Below are 23,125 nucleotides of genomic sequence, written 5' to 3'. Positions count from 1 at the left end.
TTGACTTTTTCTAATTGGCATGGTCGTCCTTAGCATTATAAACTAGAGTTTGTGTGTTACAAATATTTTTTTTTACATTACCAAAAGTATTTGGAGCAGGTAGACCAAGATTCAGCCTGTAACAGATGGGCACTTCTGTGGCATTTGGTGTTTCAGTTACAGAAATTGATAAGTCTGTTGACCATGACACCCACCGCAATGATTTTTAAATCCAAATGGGGTGGCCTGGAGTATCAGGATAGGACATCTGAGTATCTCCAATCACTCAAGTCTTTTGGATGTTGAATTTATCATCTGACTTCTGAAAGCACAGGAGTGAGGGTCCTGAAACCAAGTTGTACCCTGTTAAGTTGATAACAATCCTGTAGAAACCATCTCTGTGGTACCTGTAGCATGGGTCGGCAGCCATAGGGAACACCTGGCAGCTGACATCTCTTGGTCTCTATAGAGAGCTGGGAGAGTTGACATCCACTGAGGAGGTCTCTTAAGCATAGACCAAACTCTTTGTGGTGAGACTGTGTTCTACACATTCTCCTCCTGTTTGGAGCTCACCATGGTCTATGCACACTCATCAGTCTCCCCAGGAATGTTCACTTGTGTTCTTGTACCTACAGAGGCTGGGAGACAGACATCATCCCCTGGCCCTGTGGTAATCAACAAGGAGGTCAACACGGAGAACTCGGAAGAGCAGAGACTGATTAGACAGCTGCAGTCAGCTACTGAGGAGAGAAATGAGCTAAGAGATCTCCTGACTTATGTGACAGAGAGATACAGGAACAACAGGTATGCATTGCTCCAAACTGTCTTGTGTCATTCATGGATCTGCAATGTCACCTTCATCTTATTCTATTAAGGTATTGGGTTCTAGAAAGCTGTGCCTCCCAAAGAACTTGTCCTAAAACTTATTTCCGATATAGAGGAGATTCAAACAGAACCTGACTCTTGGTCAGGAGTGAGATGGGAAATGGTCTAATCTGCTTCCTCCAGTTGAAAAACTAAACTTGTGACCTTAGTGAAAAATTCAGGAATAAAGTTACTGGAGAATGAGTTCCCAGTATGCATTTGGAAAGTCCTTGACAGGTGGTATCTTTGCAAGGTTCTAGGTGCTGTGAGTTTGGGTGTGGGCTAGGAAGGTGACTGAGTGCTGGACTCTTGCTGTAGTAGTCTGAGGGGACAGATCCCAAATTGTTCATCTCAATGTTTGACTAAATGGCCAGAGACACAGGCCTGTTTCTTCTTTTTTGTGTACCTCTAGGCCAATAATGTGGCATGCAATCCTTCTGATTCTGATTGTGTTCTCTGTTTCCAAATTTGGCTCTCTTTCTCATTCTCTTACTGTTTACTTTTCTTTTCTTGTGGGTGTGTCCGAGTTTCTGTGTCTGTGTGTGTACACACCTACATTCATATGAACAATTTTTATATGTTTATATTTCTGTCCACAGTTGGAATCTAGGGGTCTTTGTTTTCACCTGAATATTTCCCTGTAGAACACTTTCGTGGTGATGTGAGTGCTTTGTTTTGGGTGCCCGGCTTTCAACAGCACAGGTCTTTGCCTATGTAGTCCCATTTGTCTGTACATTTGCAGCTTTTGTTCAGATTATAGCTTTGTGGCACTTTCTGTTCTCAACGCCATAATTATATGGCATGTCTGTCGCTACAATATTAGTTATTCAGGATACAGAAATCCTGTTGTCAAAACAGGAAAATTGAAATCACAGTTTTTTAGGTGTGGGGGGTGGGACAGCTATGCCCTAGTCTCTTGATAGCTTAACCACCTTGACTGCAGATCTAGCCCTTCTGATTGAAGAAAGGGAACCTGGGAACCCTTTATCTGGATGCCTAGCTTATGCAGTCCTAGGCACAGAATAACAAGTTTCTGAAGCTGAAGAAGGTCCCAATATGTAGAACTCAGAAATTGTTCTTCCAGGGCTGCAGTAGTACAGGACCCAGCCTGAGTTCATATATTGCTAAACGCAGATGTTCATTTATTTTATCTTCCTAGGGCCAGCCGCTACCTCAGGTCCAATCCATTTTATGAAAACTTGAAGATAAAGGAGAGGGAGGTCATGTCATTACTGCACAACTTAGAGATGAGGAACATCGAGCATCGTGAGAAATTTCAGGAGCTCCAGAAGGAGATTAACTTCTATCGGTGAGTACTGGTCAGAAAGGCCATTAACTGTGCTTTGCCCACATGTGCCTTCCTTTGCTTTGGATTGGAGGTCTGCAGCTCTGGTTCCGTCTTTGTGCTCTTTAAACATCACTGTGCCCTGGGTCTTTTGGACTCAGTTTTTAGGTCCACAGGAGAATGTTACTCATACCCAGAGGGTCTAGGCATCTTCAGAAGGCTCTAGGTAGACCAGTACTGATTCAGCTCACCAAATGGCTAATAGGCTGAACTGGGCCTCTGGGGTCATACGAGGTTTATCACAACTCAGTGTGTGAACCACATGGATAATATGACCTTCCCTTAATTCTACTGACCACCTTTGACGGGATTTGCCCACTACTAATTGATGTTGCCCGCATGCATTTTGCTTCCATGGATAGATATAGATCCCCCATTGTTTTGGAGAGACATGGACTCTTATTGGTACTTGGGTCACAGAAACAATTTATTCTTCCCTGAATTGGCTGCTTGATGTTTGTGCAGCAGCCTTATGTGCATGGAGAGGTAGTATATGAAGTTTTCTTTGGTATCTGGGTCCAGGGCGAGTTTGTGGGACTTGGGAGTAGGAATGGGAGGAAGAGGCTGCAGGATCTAACTATGCAGAGTGTGTTTCTAGCAACCTGCCCAGCCGGATCCATATGGACAAGATATGTGTGCAGAAGAAGTTGTTCCCATTCAAGAAGGAGAGCAAAGCGAAACAGCTTGATTCTGCACCGCTGCTACAGAAATTTTTGTTTGATTTGAACAAGAAAGATAAAGACGAACAGGAGAAAACCAGCAACCTCCAGACTAAGCAACATCTGGTAGGGACAAGCAGTTGTGTCAGCCTAAAAATATCTGATTCCATTTGCTAATTTGATACATGTTTGCTTTCCCCTACCACCTTACTAATTTACACTCCCAACAAGCCAACCACCTCATGCATTGGAAATGTTCATTCCTCTGTCTGTGTATGAGTATTCTGGGAAGACAACCACTTTTCAGGAACTGAATTATTAACAAGTATGCTTTGCTGCTCTTTTTGAAGCTGCAGTCTAGAAATGGTGACAGATGAATAACCTACCATATTATTGCATGTCCCTGTGATAGAATGGATGCTATGTAGCGCTTTGAACAAGTTTTGGTCCTGTGATAAATGACATTCTGTGGTCATGTGACCTCCACGTTGGGAAGTATCTTTCAGGGATAATAACCAAGTGCAAATGGCAAATTAGTCCTTGTCATTGGCTTTAATCTTGGTGACAGATGGCCTTCACATTTCTTCCTGCAACCCAATGAGGTCTCTTCCCATTGCCCTGTTCTTGGTTTGCACTGGTTTAAGTCTGAGTCCCAGATGGGCAGCCCACATTACTGTGAGGGTTGCTGCAGACTTTGCCCTGCCCACAGACACATCAGAAATGTTATCGGTTAACACATCAATGGTGAGGTCCAGTAGAGCTGAGGTGGTAGGAGGCAGCAACCTGACAGCTGGCATGCAGGTCTCCAACACATCAGTTTCTGAATAACTGCCTTCCTCTACCTGGTCTCAGAATGTGCAAGAGAGCTGGAATGGGACACACAGCAGGAAGGGGGCCTCCTGAAGAATCTGTACTTTCTCAGGAGTCCCCTGCTGACTGCCACCCTGAATAGTAACAACATTTTTTGATGAATAGTATCCCTCATAGTTAATTTAATTTTTGCTAAAAACCCTAAATTTATCTTTCACTAAGCCAGTCTGACTGATAGATATCTTATTCCCTTTCTTTTTAGGATAACACTGTTTGAGAGACGACTTGGGGACTGCATTGCCATTTTGCCTGCTAGAGGAGAAACAGCAATATAACTGTGCTTCTAAATGTTCACTAAGAATATGCTGTTTAGAAATATTTTTGTTATGATTTTAAATGAAGTTTTCTTTTTGTTATTTCACAGTTATATGTTCTTGTTAATATGTTTGACATTTGAAAATACTTTTAAATATTTTTATTAATATTCATTTTAATCCTTTTTTGTTTTAAATTGCATTCCTTATGAATAAAATTTGTTTTGTAACTCTTGACTCTTGAAACCATCTTGCTTATTCAAGTGTTCTGTCCCCTCCTGTGCTCTTAAAACTGAGGGCTAGAGATGGATTCTGCATGGTCCAGAGTTCCTGGGCTAAACAGTGAATTCAAAGTCACCAAGGGGTACTAAGTGTGATAGCGTATATTGGGTGGATAATGTGTTCTTTTCTTGGATGCACATTTTATGATGTGATCACTGCCATTCTTTATCCATGCGGTCATGTGTTCTGCTAATCTTAATAAAACAGTCTACAACACACATTCATTATTGATCCTGTGTACCACATACTGACTAATATACACTCATAGTTGTAGAGCTGCAGAAAAATTGAGAACAATTCCAAAGAAATATGGAAGTAATCATAATGGAGAACCATGTGCTTCTTGGTTTCTTGCAGTACACGATCAATATACCCACACAGATAATGACCTTCCAAATCATCTTGGGAAATAGGTTTTGATAAATGCTGTTGTCCTAGGCCACACATATGCTGTGTTGTTATTGTTGCGGATTAGGCATAGAATGATCATTTATGTCAATGGGTCTTTTTCTCTACTGTATTATCTGTGGCCTGTCCTGGGTGAAATTCCCTCATAGCCCAAAAGAAGGAATCACATTCCCTGTTTTAGATGATTGTTAGGAACCATGTGCTTCTTCTGAGAGAGCAGCAGATGCTCTAACCTGTGAGGCAAGACCACAGCTCCTGCAGGTGGCTTTTGTATTTCGAGGGCATGTGCTCTCTTAGGTAGACAAGATCACCTCCAATTAAATAGAGAGATCTCAGGAAATGTGTATTCACATTTACCTTACTGAGCTGTGCAGGCTCAATGTGTTAGGCTACCAGGAATCCATACAGGGCTCTGGTGCCCCTCTGTCATTGTGGATACAGAATGTTATTCCAGCATCATTTAGTTTCCATATTAGAGCAGATCCTTCACCTGGTATCAATGATGACCATATCTACTATGCACATTTTATAAAATACAGAATGGAAACTATCTTCCTGTAGGCCAGCTGCACATAGGAAATTCTTTTGATAGATGGTAAAATTATCTTAATCTAAGCAGTTTAGGGAGGAACCTCAAGAGCAACCATAGTGAATGCAGCCTACAGCTCTGAGCACATGTTTCTTTTGGATAGCAAGCCTGTGCAAACCCAGAACCTAGGTGGGCCAGTAAAAGCTGCCTTTTTTCCATGACAAACCAGGGTCCCTGTTTGTAACAAGTATTTCTTCCAGGTGACTGATTTCCAATTTATGGAATTGAACTGACTTACTCAGAGTCTGAGTTACTCAGAACGTAAAAGTACAGAAGTAATAATCCCGAATGTCCACAAACAGTTGCTGTCACACCAGGGCTTTAAAGCTCAGCAGATAAAGAAGCAATGTAGTGTTTGTTTATTCTCAAGCATAGGTCCTCTAGTCATTCATTATGAGCTAACCATGCCACAGAAAGAGTCATCTGTGTCAAAACAGAAGCTAGTTGTAACAAGATTTCCACCACACTATCACATTGGTACTGTACTTGAGGTCCTCAGTTATATGTATGGGCCTGGAAGAGCCTGGGTCTTGCTACCCATGCTCATGATTTATAAGACTTCAAGACAAGGTGCGCTTTGTCCTGCTAATGCTACCATTGGCATACAATACTTGGATAATTTCAACTGACATCTGTGACAGGAGACAACAGTTCATGTCATCCCTTACCTGAACAAACTGGTCTTAGAGTAAAGTGTAGTCTGAGGGGCCTTCCATTATCTCTGTGATTGCCAAACATTTCCAGTCTTCAGACATTTCTGTCACTCATTGTCCAGTATAGGTCTTGAGATGTTCACATTGTCAGCTAGGGGTCTTCATCCAGTTTCCCCTGTATTTTTGGAGAATTTTAATAGTATTCCAGCCTTAGGATTTAATTTAATGTTACACTACTTGCCTAACATGCAGAAAACCCTAGCTTCCACCCTAGCCCTGTTTGCTATGGAGAAAGAAAATAACGAACCCCAATTGCACTTGAAGTTTAGCCTCCAACCAAAGGAGAGCCTGCATAGGACCTTTTAAGTAACTCTAAGCCACCATTTCCCCACAGCCTTCCTCCATTTATTCAAATATTAGTGTCTTTTCATTAATGCTCACCTTATTTTGGTTTACAAAGAATATGCACCATGTCAGTAAAGTATGTGTGTGTGTGTGTGTGTGTGTGTGTGTGTGTGTGTGTCATGTCTATGTTTGTGCCTGTTCTTCCATGAACTCGCTATAAAATTTTATAAAATGACTTAGAAGACTATAGTGAAAACTGTCGAGGTGCATGCAGACTTGGGTTACTACTGCCCATGGTACCTTGCAGGTAACACTGAAACTGTGGCCTACTTTAGTACAGCCTAAATCCGGGCTCTGCATGGTTCTCAGTGAGATTTTGAGATCGGCACCACTACAGAAATCAGCAAAAGGTTCATTTATTACAATCTGTTGTTACCAAGGTGAGGCAAAGCCTCGCCCCATATAGAGACTGGAGGATGTGATGGCAGCAAATAAACTCGCTTTTCCCTGTCCTGTGTGACTTTGCCAGCAGAGTGGTCTCTCCTGCAGGAAATACTTTCACATGCTTCTTTAAAAGCACCTGTTCCTCACATCTAGATCAGCTGTGAAAATAGGCTTCTCCAAGTCAGTCTGAGTGCTCCCACTCCCAGCTCAGAGCTGCACCACCATAGGATCCTCCAGCCACACTGAAGGGTAGGTCCCATGGAGGAGTTAGAGCAAACTGCCCCTTCTGAGAAGTGACTTAGAACAGAAGGTTGAGAAGTGATAGTCAACACCCAAGCGCTTCTTCCTGGACAAAGCAACCAGATCTCCCTGTTAAACAGTGTAGGCTTCCACATGACCCAGTTCTTTGCCTGGGGAAGATTTTCTGGAGCTTAGTTACCCAGTCAGAATGGGGTTACATTCTTGATCCATGTTCACTCCCACAAGAAAGCTCCTCCCCTAGAAGTCCTTGAGTTGAACCAGGTCTTTCTAGGACAAGAGAGACCAGAGTGCACCCCAGGGGAGAGAAGAGGCCAAAGTGATTATAAACTGGAGAAATCCCCCAAATCGGCCACCTAACAACTATAGGGTTTGTGCATATTGTGGATTTCAGAATCTTAAGGTCAGATTTTTCTGTAACACCTGCTAGGTGAAGCTGAAGTCTACTGTGGGTGGGATTACCCCAGGCAGGGAGGGGATCTGAGTCTCCAGGCCTGGCCAGCTTCTTCATTCTCCTGAAAGTAATTGTTGGTCAGCTCTAAATCTATAGTGGGAGTTGGTTATTGTCAACTCAAACAGATGTTATTTCAAGTCTCATACACTATGTGAGAGACACACAGTTACCCACGGGGATTTGCACTTACTTTTATACAAGTGACTGTGGGCAGAAAGACGGAAACCATTCCTGTCTTTAGCATTCTGTCTTTATCAGAGACTAAAGGGACTAGCATCCTGGACAGACATGTCCAAGCAGACAGACATTGTAAGGGGGAAATTTGAGATAAGAAATGTCACGGGGACAGTGATTGCAGATTGTGCCTCTAGCCAGTAATCTCTGTTGTCATTAAGACAAGCAGACTTGGGCCTGCGAAAACATGTCACTATTTCACAGTGTCTTTGGCCTTATGACTGCTCCAGGTCCTCCTTATATGAAGGCCTTTCTTTTAAAAAAATTATATAAAGTAATGTTTCTCAGCCTGTGAGGAACAACTTCACACACAGATTGCATATCAGACACCTTGCATATTTTGACTTATAAGAACAGGAAAATTAATTATGAAGTAGTAATGAAAAAATTTTATGGTTGGGGTCACCACAGCATGAAGAGCTGTATTAAAGGGTTGCATCATTAGGAGTGATTTGAACCACTGCCATAGAAGCTGACACATGGGAGCAGACTCCTCAGATGAGTAGACACACATGGCAAGGGATACTGTGTCCCACCCTAGGACCCAGAGGCAGAATCTATCCCAGGAGTCTGTGGGCTCATCTTGTCTTCAATTCTCCCAGGTTCAAGAATAGCATTGATCATCTCAGGAGAGTCAGCTTGCACAGCGCACATCAGGCCCAATGCTTCCCTTTACAGAGAAGGATGTGGGTGTAACTGACAGCCAGTGAGACTGAGGGATCTGATGATCATTGGCTCTGAGCTGTGATTTCTTCATCTGTAAAATGGAGGTGTTTCTGCTCAACTGGCTTGTTGTGGAGATGAACAGAACAGACAAACTGGTCAGGGCCTCCCTGGCATGGTTAATTGGAAATTTTCTCTGGTGATGAATTTAAAAGTAGAATCTCTAGCCACGTAGGGTTAGATGCCGGGCACCTTACAGGTATTGTAAACATACTGTGATTCTAATGCTACCTCGAATTTAAACCAAAGGTTTTCGTTTTAAATTTAAAAAGATGAATCGAGTATAAACTGCCAATGTGAAATAATCATGATTAGAATTGAGATAATTCCTGGGAAGTCATTTAGTTCTTCTTTTTCTGCATCTATATTGAAGGTATCTATATGAGATCCTAAAGCCTTCTATTATGGTGCTACCCATCCATTCCTCTCTCCTTGAGGACTTCACAGGACACTAACGAAAACCTGATTTCTTCTCAGATTGTTCCCAGCTAGTGTGATCTCTCTGTTCATGGACCTTGCCAAGAGCTGCAGAGCCAATGTGTTGTTTTACAACACAAAATTCCAGACATTAGTTTTACCAATGAAGTTTCCGGACTCAAAAGCTGTAGTCAAGTAAAGCTCCCAACTGTCCTTCCTAATTCACTAACCTCCCAGAAGAAAGGTATTCTCATTCCCTCTGAACACTTTCTTAAAAATCCTTCAACTCTAAGACTTTCCATTGCCTTACTTTTCTTCATTTCCTTTCAAGTCCTGCCTTGATCTGCTCATGACCTAAGTGTGCTTTTTACCTTTGCAATAAAGGTGTGCGGTAGATGAGCCATACAGTAATAAACTCCATGTTTACAGCAAACAAACGGGTCTTGCATAATTAACTTTGCCCTGGCGATGCTATACCATACAATAGTTTTTCAATGAATAATCTATTCTTGGAGATCACAGTGTGATAAGATATTTTGCAACCTAACTTATTAATGTTCTCTCTATTATAAAAATCAAGTTCTCTCATGTGTATTCTGGTCTTTCTCTGTCATGTCTGATTGCATCATCGTAGGAATCCCAGGGAACATAAATCCTGGGCTTTTGAAACTGTTGTATATGGCCAACCAGGAAAGAAACCCATCCAGGAGACTACTGATACTTGACACACATAAAGTCACCTCCCTATTTTCATATAGTTTATGGAAAGAGGTCACCATTCCTGACCATGTCTCATTATCCAGCGGGATAATAAATGGAAGAGTTGGGATCAAGAAGGTCACCGCACAAAGCAAAAAAATCCATCTCAGATAAAAATGTACAGTGTATTGAATCCAAAATAGCTATGAATTTCAGGACACAACTGAAGGCCAAACCTAAGGATAATAGATATAGAAGAGAATTGCAATGGCCAAAAAAATACAAAAAGCCTACAGAACGCCAAATTAATTGTACCAGAAAAATTCCTCCAGTCACATAATAATTAAAACACTAAATGCACAGATCAAAGAAAGAACATTAAAAGGGGTAAGGTATAAATATCTAGTAACAAATGAATTCAGACCTATCTGAATTACACCAGACTTCTCAACAGAGATTCTAAAAGTCAGAAAATCTTGGGCAGATGTAATGCAGACCCAAGCTCCTATACACTGTGTAATTCACAATCACCATAAATGGAGAAACCAAGATATTACATGACAAAACCAAATTTAAACAATATTTTTCTCTAAGAAAGCACAACAGAGGATAATAGGAGGTAAACTCCAAGACAATCAACTAAATTTTACCCAGGAAAAGCCAAGAAATTAATCATCTCACAATAATTTCAAGAAAGAGAAGCACACAAACATAATTTCACCTATAACCAGAAAAAGAAGAGAATGCAGCAATCATTGGCTTTAATATCTGACCAGATCCTCTTTCCCTAATCCCCAAGCTCCCAGGGACCAAACTGCCAGCCAAAGTGTATGCAAGGATGGCTCTATGGTTCAAGGTGAGGCCTATTGCCCCACCAAACGCAGATCCTAGAGGTGTGAGGTGGGAATGGATATGTGTGAGTTGGGGAGCACTGTCATATAGGAAAAGCTAAGCAGAAATGTGATGATAGGCTTCATTAAGGGAGTTTGGAAAGGGGAACACCATAGGAAATGTAAAGAAGTAAAATAACCTGTTAATAAAAGATAGCCAAAAATCAAATAAAAAGTAAAAAGGTAAAAGAAAAGAAAAAGAAAGAAAGAAAGAAAGAAAACCCTGTAGGGGATTGACCTAATTCTGCTTGTATTTTAATGCTAATTTGTAGAACTCAAGACTGGTTAACCCCAAAAAGTGACTCTGCTCCCAGTTAATTGTGATTATAAAGAAGCACAGCAGAGAGATGGTGGAGGTGAGTCTTTGAGGGCTTTGCTAGAGAGGATCATGAGGAGGGAAGAAGGAAGAAGAAGCTGCTAGAGAAGAAAGGAAGAATGGATGTGATGGAGAGGAGAGAGGAAGGAGGACAGCAGCCATGGGTTAAGACAGAGGAGAGCCTGGTCCTGAGGGCTGTCCAAGTGGAACAAAGAGCAGCCAAGATGCTGCATAGTAAGTAAGAGGTCAGAGTCATTGTTTGGAAAGTAGACCTAATTCCATGCAGGAGAGGCAGCTGCCCAACTACTGTGCTGATTAAAGGATATTATAAATAAATGAAAACGAAAAACTATGTATAACAAGTAAACCAGCTGTATAGGGGATTCTAATGGGAATATTTTGGTTTGCAGGGAAAGATAAAATTCCAGAGGACACAGGAAATAAATTAAGAACACTAGGATAGCCAAACAAAAGAAGCCTAAAAAAAAACCTCAAAAATTAGCAAAATGACAAAATTTAATACATTGGTTTAAATAATATTTACATATCTTAAACTCAATTCCCCAGTAAACAGACATGTATTTAGCCAGAAACAGGATTATGATCATGACAGATATAGAGGGTATACTAGGGAAACAGAACTAAGAAACATGTCGCTATAGCAATTCTATGCAGTTTCTCTACCTAGATGACAGAATAGATTTCAAACTAATCTTGTCCAGATGATGTAAGGAAATTCACTTCATACTTTGCAATTACTAAAACATACTACAATTGTAAATACATACATATTAACACAGGCTTCCCAAATTTAAAAATATATGTTATCAAATAGATATGAAACTACAGATTAGTTCTAATAGTGGTTGTGATTTGTTTTACTTCTCCATTCTGACCACTTATCAGATCATATGCAAATAAACAAAACAGGAGGAGCAGAATTAAGTGACATCATCAGGCAAATGGACCTAACAAACTAGAGTGAACTATACATATATTTTCTATCAGCCTGTGGACATTTCTCCAAATTGAACACATATTTGGAAAGAAAACAACCCTCAGAAAATATAAGAAAGTTGAAGTAATATCATGTATTCCATCTGAGCCCAAAGGAATCAAACTGGTATCACACAATTAAAAGTACAGAAAATACACACACTCATGGAAAGTAAGTAACATAAACAATACACTACTGAAAGGGTCAGGAAAGAAATAATGTGGAAAAATTAAAATTTCTAGATATGAGTGACATTGAAAACACAACCACCATCCACAGATATATATGGTACAACAAAAGTTTATGAATTATGTTTCAAGCAGCAAAGCCAGAGGAGTGGACCCATCTAATTGCTTGGTCATTTGTCATTAGTAGAGAATTTGCAGTGTGCGCTATTGGGATTATGCCTTGAATTGGCTCTCCACCTTCCCAATATCCCTTTGCAATGATAACATATGTGATTTGGCATTACACATTGGATGTGTGTAATTGGCCATTTGATTTCATTGGGGGAATAAATAAAGGACTGCCTGCAGGTTTATGAAGCTCTTTAGATAAACTGTGTTGACTGTGAAAGACTATAGGGCTTTGGGAAAGCGAGGGAAGTGCATTTTTCATTACGATATGTTTAAGATCCTATGGACAATTGGGTGTTGAATATTCTGATTTGAATGATAATAGGCCCCATAAACTCACATGTATGACTGTTTGTTGCTGGTTAGAGGAAATGTGTGGGAAGAAGTATAAGATATGGATTTTTTGAGGAGTGTTATGGGATTGGGCTTTGAGGTTTCCAAATTCATACCAGTTATACTTAACTCTCACTTTCTCTATCTCCAACTTGCAGATAAGATGTAAGACCTCAGCTAGTTCTCTAGAAACATGGTGACCTACCTGCTGCCATGTACCCCAGCATAATGATCATAGATTCATGATCCTTGAAACTGTAAGCCACAATAAACTCTTTCTTCTAAAAGTTCCCTTGCTCATGATGTCTCTTGGCAGCCTAGAAAACAAACAAAGACTGGAAGGAACACTTAAGTGAAAATTTTCTCAATAAAATCCTCACAAATAATATTCAGACATATACCAAACGTATCAGGTACCATGATCAAGCTGGCTTGACTCCAGAGAGCAAGAATGTTTCAACGAATACAAATGAATAAACAATATACCACATGAAACCAAGAACAGGAAACACATGATAATTGCACTAGAGGCAGACAATTTTTTTTGGCAAAATCTCACAGTGATACACAAAATACTCCTGGAGAATCTGGGATATGGAGAAGATATACCTTAACATTGTAAAGGAAATATACATGGCAAACAGCATTCTAACTGGAGAAAATCTTAATGCATTTCCACTAAAATAAGGAATAAGTCACAGATGTTCAATCGTTTCATCTAATCCAACTAATATGTGAAGTCTTCTCCAAACATTATGACAATAGAAAGATGGAAAGGCAGGTCCATATGAAGGAAAGCAGTCAGAGTATTCTCATTTGCAGGTGATATGATCCATATATAAAGACCACTATGTTCCACTAGAAAACTCCTACAGCTCATGGACCCACTCACTAAAATCACATTAAAATCAATAAAATTCCTGTATACCAACAATAAATATCAACAAACATACCAAGAAAACAAACACATTCAGGATAGCCTTAAAAATCTTGTAATAAATCTAAGGAAGTGAAGACTTGTTACAATGAAAACATTAAGAAAAATAACAAAAAATTGAAGAAACCAGAAAATGAAAAGGCCTCTCATTTTCATGCATCGGTATGATTAATATTGTTATATCGAATCCTACCAGAATCAACTACAAGTTTAAATCCATCCCGTCCTAATTCTGATGCAGGGCTTCAGGGAATGATAAAAAGATCTCAACCAATGAAAGCACAAATGAGCAGGGTAGTCAGACACTGCTAAATAGTAAGACAGTAAAACACTGCAGGACGGATCACCTTTAATAATGTCAAGTTCATTTTGGGGAATAGTAAAAAAGAAACCCAGCCTGTTGATGTCATGAGAACAGACACAAAGTCCATAGGAATTATATAAAAGACCCAGGTATTGGTGTATGTCCTTATCAACATCTGGGTTTTCAAAAAGAGGACAAACTAACAAACAAAACAAAACAAAAAACCCACCACCACCACCACCACCTCCACACACAAGGTGAAGTATTCAACCTGTTGGTTGCTACCACTTCCTGGGGCAATCACATAGGAGACATACTTTATACAGGATATTTACATAATCGTTCAAAAGAGTAGTAACTTTATATTTATGACTTAGCAATGAAATAATTTTGTAGTTGGGGGTTGGTTACCATAAGGTGAAAAACTGGATTCCTTGAGATGTTTTTGTTCATGGTATTTTTTTGCAGTAACAGAAATGACAGAAATGTGACTGATATATAAACTGGTACCAGCACTAGTGGACTTGATCTTGTGAGGAATCTCTTATTTTTTTTTTTTTGGAGGAGGGTGTAAGACTGTGGATAGGGAAAACTTTTGAAATATTTAAGCAGATCATAACACTCCCTTTTAGTTTGCCAAATGGGTGACATAAGTATTGTGAGTAGTGTGCAAAATAGAGCCTCTCTGATGAGACTTCAAAGAACTGCAGGAATTCTATTGGTGACTGGCTCAGAGGCAATTAGTAATATTTTGGCAAATGATCTGTATCCTTTCCTCCTGTATACTAAGAAGATACCTGAAGCTAAATAAAAAAGTAACTGACCAATAGTTTTGAGCAAACTTCAAGAGGTAGATAATGTGCGACCTTCCTCAAATGGTATGAATGTGTGTTTGTATTTTCAATTGTTAATGTAGCCAGGACTTCAGTTAATCCCTCCACATTCAGTACCTGGAAGCATTTGAAAGTGCAACATCTCACAGGATTTGGAAAATATCCCAATTATTGTAAGGTACCCAAAACTTGTTGTCACCCCACACACATACGGATACAACTTTAATGAACATGACTCCCTCATTCTGAAAAGAATGATGGGTGGCTGCTACTGTCTGCAGTGGGTTACAGACATTTATTGTCATTTGGGGGGGTTGGTTGCAAGTTTTTACTGGTCATGGTCAGTGAGGAAACAGTAAAGGAGTATAGAATCAGGGACTTCTTTCTTACTTGCTCTTTCTCTCCTCAACCCTTTTTCTCTCCTATCTAGGGTTTTGGGAAGCAGGAGAAAGGTGCAAAATGAAAAAAAGCATAGATTAGTCAATCTCTTTTTATACTAGAAAGCAACTCCAAGTCTCAAATATTTTAGGATGGCATGGATTTTGAATGATGATAGAATTTAAAATTGTACTTGCATAAATGATTAAAATCTTGTTTAAGATATGTAGCTTATTCACAATGTGGTATAAATTCTAATTGTTTTAAATTACTACTGTACACTGCCATGGAGAATTAAGGAATGCAGGCTAGTACTGTCCAACTGTAAACACTCAGTCTTCTGGGGAAATCAGGTACAGTGTAGTTAGTGCAGCTTTATGTAGCTTCTTGTATGTTTTCAAAGATAAACAGGAAGTAAATCCCTTGAAAAAAAGCCACGGTTCTCCACTGAGATAGACTTTACATAAAAAGGTCTTTCTGAAATTATGTAGAGATCTGAAGAATCTGCCATTTCAGATGTCCTAGTAGTTAAAGGCTTTTCACAGTGGGAGAGACCTCATCTCCTTGCAGTGTCCCCAATCTATTCTGAAGAAAATGATGGGCACTAAAGAACCCTAACTGGAGTTTCCTTCAAATGTGGCAAAGTGGCCATGGGGTGAAATACTACCCACTTACCTCCACTGCTGCCAGAAAGCTGTCCAGATTGTGGAGAAGGGGATCATGGGGAAGTCTATTGTCCCAGGCTTTGGAGAGAAAAAGAAGATAGTCCTTCAAAAGACCTACTTCAAAGGACTGTTGTCAGAGCCCCTGGTCCATTCAGTTGATGGTGGGTGCCACAAGGACACAAGAATATTTGCTGACTGTCTGTCATGGTAGCCAACAATTTCTGTCATTTCTTTAGAATTGGAAGCTGTTTGTTCTGAATTAACTGTTTATTCAGGGAACATTTCTCCTTCTCAGATCTCAGATGGAGGTGAAGACTAGATAGTTTACTCTTAACCTTTTCTTGTTGTGAGACTCAGAAAAGAAAACTTGTTCACCATCACACAGAAATGTGACAACTAGGAACCTGGACAAGACCAGGGTGGACATGGAAGGTCGAGAATGAGGGGCTCGACAGACAACCCCCTGCAGCATCAAAATGCCCCCCACAACTGCTCTGGCACCATAAATCCTGAGCCCCGATGGGGATGACAACAGAGTGTGCATGTCCTGAGTGCTGCCTGAGACTTTTCAAAGCTTGTATCACCCCTGAGCACTTAGAAGAGCTTGAGCAGAAAGGCAGATGCCCAGAAACTGCTGCTGTAGTAGGAGGCAGTTATGGCAGTTGGAGGTGTAGGTGGAGGCAGAGGAGGGATGGGAGAAGAAGGAGGAGTTTCCCTGGAAGGACCAGAAGAGACAACATTCTGACTACTCCAGAACCCCACCAAAAACAACCCCACCCAACAAATGTGTAGTCCACTGCCAAACCTCTCCACGCTAATCATTCACTTCTTTGTCCCCACTGTGCTCATTTTAAGTTTTTTTAAACTTATTTGTTCTCTGTGAATTTCGCATCATGCAATTCAACTCCATTGATATACCCTCCCCTCATATCTGAAGTAGAACCTCACATCCTTCTCCATATCAGAGAAGAAATAATCTCCTGGTGGAAGTTGAAAAAAGAAAAAGAAAAAAAAATGACAATATGTCCACAAAACAGGTGTAAGATTATAAAAATGAAGGACATAAACCCTTAAGTTATTTAGAATTAACAAAAGTACTTTTCATTTCAGGGGAGTTATTATGGCTAATAAGTGCAAGGTTTGATAGATAGAGGATAGAAAAACTTAAATAGTGAGAGAAAGTGATTCAGGTACAAAATCTAACACTAATATGATTTAGTTAATGAAGTACCTTCTCCAATTTTGCCAAATACAAATGGACTGAATATTGTGACTGTCATTCTTATCTGATGCATTCCATAAATTTTCTTATTTTATCTAGCTTAGCAGTGGTAAAGATAAAGGAATTTTATGGTGTAAAAGAGGAAATGCTGAGGTGACCTCCCTTTGTATTAAGGTGTGTTAACTTACAACTGTTAGTTCTGTGCTGGCAGAGAGCTAAGTGCTGGCAGGATTTCTGTCTTGTCATTTCTATGGCCCATCATCAGGTTTGTTATTTTGTAGATGTTTGTCCTTCTCACCATCTCAACACAAGCTAAGAAATCTATCAGCTGTTGTCTCACTGATTTAGATTAGACGAAATAAAGATCTGATGGCCAAGAGCTGCAGCAGAAAGTATGTGGGCAGAACTCCAGGCATACAGAGAAACATAGGGAGAGGAAGGCTGAAGCTGGAGATTCAGAATAGACATGGTAGGGAAGGGATATGGACCAAAACAGGGGTAGGGTTTAAGAGCTAATCACCTGTTCGGTCTCAAAGCTAGAAGAATGGGGTTAAATTTAGAGAAGATGAGGGAATGCCCAGTGAAAGGCCTAAGATACAAACTGTCAGACAGAATCTCATGGTTTAGCTTACAGAGGCCTGTGAGCAATGCTCCTTTGGTGACGTTGGTGCAAAGAGGAGAACCACACAAGCAGCATGAGGGTGCCTTCATTGGTGGCTCCAACATTTCACTTTCCTCTGACAATTTGACTCCACACTGTTCCTAGCACCTTAATGATTTCAACTCTTTCTCCTAAGGAATTTTTGGCAACTGTGGAATGCTAAGTACAAGGCTTCATGAGAGGTCCCATAATATACACCCATGTTGCAACCTATTTCTAGATGTGATTTCAAGGACATGTACATAACGAGACAGGAGAACGTTTTGACTGCATATTCAAACTGGTATTATTTCTCAGGAATTTTAAATGGCTAATATTGCTGAATGAAGATAATTTGAGTAAAGATAAGACTTTTTTTGGGCAGGATTTGGAGGGAAACATTCATTAAAATGCACTGGAATTACTAAGGTTTTCATAATAAAGCCTTGAGGAATATTTGGCCTTGGAAGCAGGAGGTACTCTGTGGCTATACCCTGGGAAAGTCTCCTGGAAAGGGCACCTCAGCTTATGCACTGTACAGAGAGATTATTAGCAGGGAGGCAAAGTCTGTTCACCATGACATCAGATGTCCCTTCTTGGAAATTCTACTGTGTCCTAGAGAGTTCTTGGCATCCTCTGTGATGTCACCAGTGTTGTAGTAACAACAAGTGCCCTTTTTTGTCCTCAGTCCCTGCCTGGCAGATATATATGAAGACATGTTTTCCCGTCTTGCCAAGCATTTTGGGAGGGTGAACATCGATTTTGGACAGAGCAGAGTGAGGGAATCTCGCCTTTCATCAAAAACAAATGATGGACAAAGGAAGCTGGCCTTGGGAATGCGGAGTAAGTTCTGTGAATTGTATGCTGAGCTTTCTTTCAGAGGGAGAATAGGTTTAGGCTCACCTGTCTAGCAATATGCCACAATAACTGGAGTATCTGCAAAGGAATTGAAGTTCCATGAAGATCACAATTCCTGAAAGTCAAGGATTTCAGAACATTAGTTTGCCCATCCCCAAAGGGAGGATATGGTAAGGCCAATGCTATTTATTCTGTGAACTTCTAGCCTTTACTTTTAAAGTGCATATGTCAGTATATCAATATCAATTATATCGATATACTAACACCATCAGGAGACATTGAGGGTCCAACTTTTCTGAATTTAGACAGGGCATCAATCTACTTCTCTCTCATTGCTTCTTTAAATACAATAGACCTCTGACTTTAATATCAGGAAGAGAATTATGATCCTGGCAATGACCTTATGTTTTTAGAACTCCTTTGACTTTTTCTATTGGCAGGGACATCCTTAGCATTATAACTTAGAGTTTGTGTGTTACAAACATATTTTACAGTATGAAAACTATTTTGAGCAGGTAGAACAAGATTCATCCTGTAACCGATTGGCACTTCGTGGCATTTAGTATTTCATTTGGGGGAATCGATAAGTCTGTTGCCCATGACCTCCCCCAGAATGCTCTTTAATTCCAAATTTGGTGGCCTAGAGTATCAGTGCAGGACATCTGAGTATCTCCAATCACTCAAGTCTTTTGGATGTTGAATTTATCATCTGACTTCTGAAAACACAGGAGTGAGGGTCCTGAAACCAAGTTGTACCTTTTTCAGTGGATAACAATCCCGGAGAAGCCATCTCTGTGGTACATGGAGCATGGATCGGCAGGCATAGGGAACACCTGGCAGCTGACATCTCTTGGTCTCTATAGAGAGCTGGGAGAGTTGACTTCCACTGAGGAGGTCTCTTAAGCATAGGCCAAAATCTTTGTGGTGACGCTGTGTTCTACACATGCTCTCCTCCTGTTTGGGCCTCGACATGGTCTATGCACACTCATCAGTCTCCCCATGTATGTTCACTTGTGTTCTTCTACCTACAGAGGATGGGAGACTGACATCATCCCCTGGCCCTGTGGTAATCAACAAGGAGGCCAACACGGAGAACACGGAAGAGCAGAGACTGATTAGACAGCTGCAGTTAGCTACTGAGGAGAGAAATGAGCTAAGAGATCTCCTGACTTATGTGACAGAGAGATACAGAAACAACAGGTATGCATTGCTCCAAACTGCCTTGTGTCATTCATGGATCTGCAATGTCACCTCCATCTTACTCTATTAAGGTGTTGGGTTGTAGAAAGCTGTGCCTCCCAAAGAACTTGTCCTAATCTTCATTTCCTATATAGAGGAGATTCAGACCCTGACCCTTGCTCAAGAGTGAGATGGGAAATGGTCTCATAGGCTTCCTCCAGTTGAAAATCTGAACATGTGCCTCAGAGAAGAATTCAGGGATAAAGTTACTGGAGCTTGACTTCCCAGTGTGCATTTGGAAAACCCTTGACAGGTGGTAGCTTTGCAAGTTTCTAGGTGTTGTGAGCTCGGGAGTGTGATAGGAAGGTGACAGAATATTGGACTCTCATTGCCATAGCCTGAATTTAGTGGTACCAAATTGTTCATCTCAATGTTTGACTAGATGTCCTGAGGCACAGGGCTTTTCCTTCTTTTTTGTTTACCTCTGAGCCAATAATGTGGCATGCATTTCTTCTGACTCTGATTGTGTTCTCTGTTTCCAACTTTGGCTCTCTTTCTCATTCTCTTACTGTTTACTTTTCTTTTCTTGTGGGTGTGTCCCAGTTTCTGTGTCTTGGGTGTACACGTCTACATTCATATGAGCAATTTTTATATGTTTATATTTCCCTCCACACTTGGAATCTAGGGTTCTATGTTTTCGCCTGAGTATTTACCTGTATAACACTTTCATGGTGATGTGAGTGCTTTGTTTTGGGAGCCCCACTTTCAACAGCACAGGTCTTTGCCTATGTAGTCCCATTTGTCTGTACATTTGCACCTTTTGGGCAGATTATACTGTTGTGGCACTTTCTGTTCTCAACTCCATAATTATATGGAATGTCTGTCTCTACAATATTAGTTATTTAGGATGTAGAATTCCTGCTGTCAAAACAGGAAAAATAAAATCACAGTTTTTTAGGTGTGGGGGCCGGGACAGCTATGCCGTAGGCTCTTGATCGCATAACAAACATGACTGCATGATTGAAGAAAGGGAACCTGGGAACCCTTTATCTGGATGCCTAGCTTATGGGGTCCTAGGCCCAGAATAACAAGTTTCTGAAGCTGAAGAAGTTCCCAATATGTAGAACTCAGAAATTGTCTTTCCAGGACTGTGGTAGTACAGGACCCAGCCTGAGTTCATATATTGCTAAATGCAGATGTTCATTGTATTTTTTCTTCCTAGGGCCAGCTGCTACCTCAGGTCAAATCCATTTCATGAAAAATTGAAGATAAAGGAGAGGGAGGTCATGTCATTACTGCACAACTTAGAGATGAAGAACATCGAGCATTGTGAGAAATTTCAGGAGCTCCAGAAGGAAATTAACTTCTATCGGTGAGTACTGGTCAGAACGGCCATTAACTGTGCTTTGCCCACAGGTGCCTTCCTTTGTTCTGATTGGAGGTCTACAGCTCTGGTCCAGTCTCTTGTGCTCTTTAAACATCACTATGCCCTGGGTCTTTTGGACTCAGTTTTTAGGTCCACAGGAGACTGTTACTCATACCCAGAGGGTCTAGGCATCTTCAGAAGGCTCTAGGTAGACCAGTACTGACTCAGCTCACCAATGGTTAATAGGCTGAACTGGGCCTCTGGGGTCATACGAGGTTTATCACAAATCAGTGTGTGGACCCCATGGATAACATGACCTTCCTCTAATTCTACTGACCTCATTTGAGGGTGTTTGCCCACTACTAATTGATGTTGCCCCCATACCTTTTGCTTCCTTGTATAGATGTTCATCCCCTGTTGTTTTGGAGAGATATGGACTTTTATTGGTATTTGGGTCACCGAAACAATTTAGTCTTCCCTGAATTGGCTGCTTGATGTTTGTGAAGCAGCCTTATGTACATCGAGAGGTAGTATATGAAGTTTTCTTTGGTATCTGGGTCCAGGGCGCATATGTGGGACTTGGGAGTAGGAATGGGAGGAAGAGGCTGCAGGATCTAACTATGCAGAGTGTGTTTCCAGCAACCTGCCCAGCCGGATCCATATGGACAAGATATGTGTGCAGAAGAAGTTGTTCCCATTCAGGAAGGAGAGCAAAGCAGAGCAGCTGGATTGTGCACCACTGCTACAGAAATATTTGGTTGACTTTCACAAGAACGATAAGGATGAACAGGAGAAGAACAGCAACCTCCAGACCCAGCCACATCTGGTAGGAACAAGCAGCTGTGTCAGCATAACAATATCTGATTACATTTGCCAATTTGATACATGTTTGCTTTCCCCTACCACCTTACTAATTTACACTCCCAACAAGACAACCACCTCATGCATTGGAAATGTTCATTGCTCTGTCTATGCACAAGTATTCAGGGAAGTCCAACACTTTTCAAAACTGAATGACAAGTATGCTTTGCTGCTCTTTTTGAAGCTGCAGTCTAGAAACGGTGACAGATGAATAACCTATCATATTATTGCATGTCCCTGTGATAGAATGGATGCTATGTAGCGCTTTGAACAAGTTTTGGTCCTGTGATAAATGACATTCTGTGGTCATGTGACCTCCAAGTTGGTTCTTATACCTTTCAGGGATAATAACCGAGTGCAAATGGCAAATTAGTCCTTGTCATTGGCTTTAATCTTGGTAACAGATGACCTTCTCCTTTTGTCCTCTAACCCAGTGAGGTCTCTTCCCATTGCCCTGTTCTTGGTTTGCACTGGTTTAAGTCTAAGTCCCAGATGGGCAGCCCACATTACTGTGAGGGTTGCTGTAGACTTTGCCCTGCCCACAGACACACCAGCAATGTTATCAGTTAACACATCAGTGGTGACCTCCAATAGAGATGAGGGGATAGAAGGCAGCAACCTGACAGCTGGCAGGCAGGTCCCCAACAAATCAGTTTCTGAATAACTGCCTTCCTCTTTCTGGTCTCAGAAAGTGCAAGAGAGCTGGAATGGGACACAGAGCAGGAAGAGAGCCTCCTGAAGAATAGGTTCCTTTCTCAGGAGTCCCCCGCTGACCCCCATGCTGAATAGTAAGGACATTTTTTTGGATGAATATTCTCCCTCATAGTTAATTTATTCATTGCTAAGAAACCCTAAATTTATCTTTCTCTAAGCCAGCCTGATTGATTGAGGTTTTACTCCCTTTCTTTTTAGGATAACACCACTTGAGAGACGACTTGGGGACTGCATTGCCATTTTGCCTGCTAGAGGAGAAACAGCAATATAACTGTGCTTCTAAATGTTCACTAAGAATATGCTGTTTAGAAATATTTTTGTTATGATTTTAAATCAGGTTTTATTTTTGTTATTTCATAGTTATAAGTTCTTGTTAACATTTTTCACGTTTGAAAATACTTTTAATATTTATATTAATACTCATTTTAATCCTTTTTATTTTAAATTGTATTCCTTGACTCTTGACTCTTGAGACTATCTTGCTCATTCGAGTATTCTGTCCCCTCCTGTGCTCTTAGAACTGACAGCTAGAGATGGATTCTGCATAGTCCAGAGTTCCTGGACTAAATAGTTAATTAAAAGCCACCAAGGGGTACTAAGTTTGATAGTGTTTTTTGTGTGGATAATGTGTTTTTTTCTTGGATGCACATTTTATGATGTGATAACTGCCATACTATAATGATGCAGTCAAATGTTCGGCTAACCTTAGAATATAATAGTCTACAAGACAAATTCATTATAGATCCTGTGTACCACATATTGACTAATATACACTCATAGTTGTAGAGCTGCAAAAAAA

At 40.6% G+C, this 23,125-nt stretch overlaps 1 long non-coding RNA gene across 1 annotated transcript; it reads left to right on the top strand.

Annotated features, from left to right (window-relative positions):
• The first annotated feature begins 676 nt into the window (after positions 1 to 676).
• On the top strand, positions 677 to 22,631 carry LOC116907101. Its single transcript, XR_004388805.1, has 3 exons — positions 677 to 783; positions 2,787 to 2,973; positions 22,525 to 22,631. It is a non-coding gene; the product is annotated as an uncharacterized LOC116907101 (long non-coding RNA).
• Positions 22,632 to 23,125: the final 494 nt, after the last annotated feature.

This window comes from Rattus rattus, chromosome 8 (genome assembly GCF_011064425.1).
Source record: "Rattus rattus isolate New Zealand chromosome 8, Rrattus_CSIRO_v1, whole genome shotgun sequence".
In the NCBI taxonomy this organism is placed as follows: Eukaryota; Metazoa; Chordata; class Mammalia; order Rodentia; family Muridae; genus Rattus; species Rattus rattus.
This window is presented reverse-complemented; position numbering and strand designations above follow the sequence as displayed.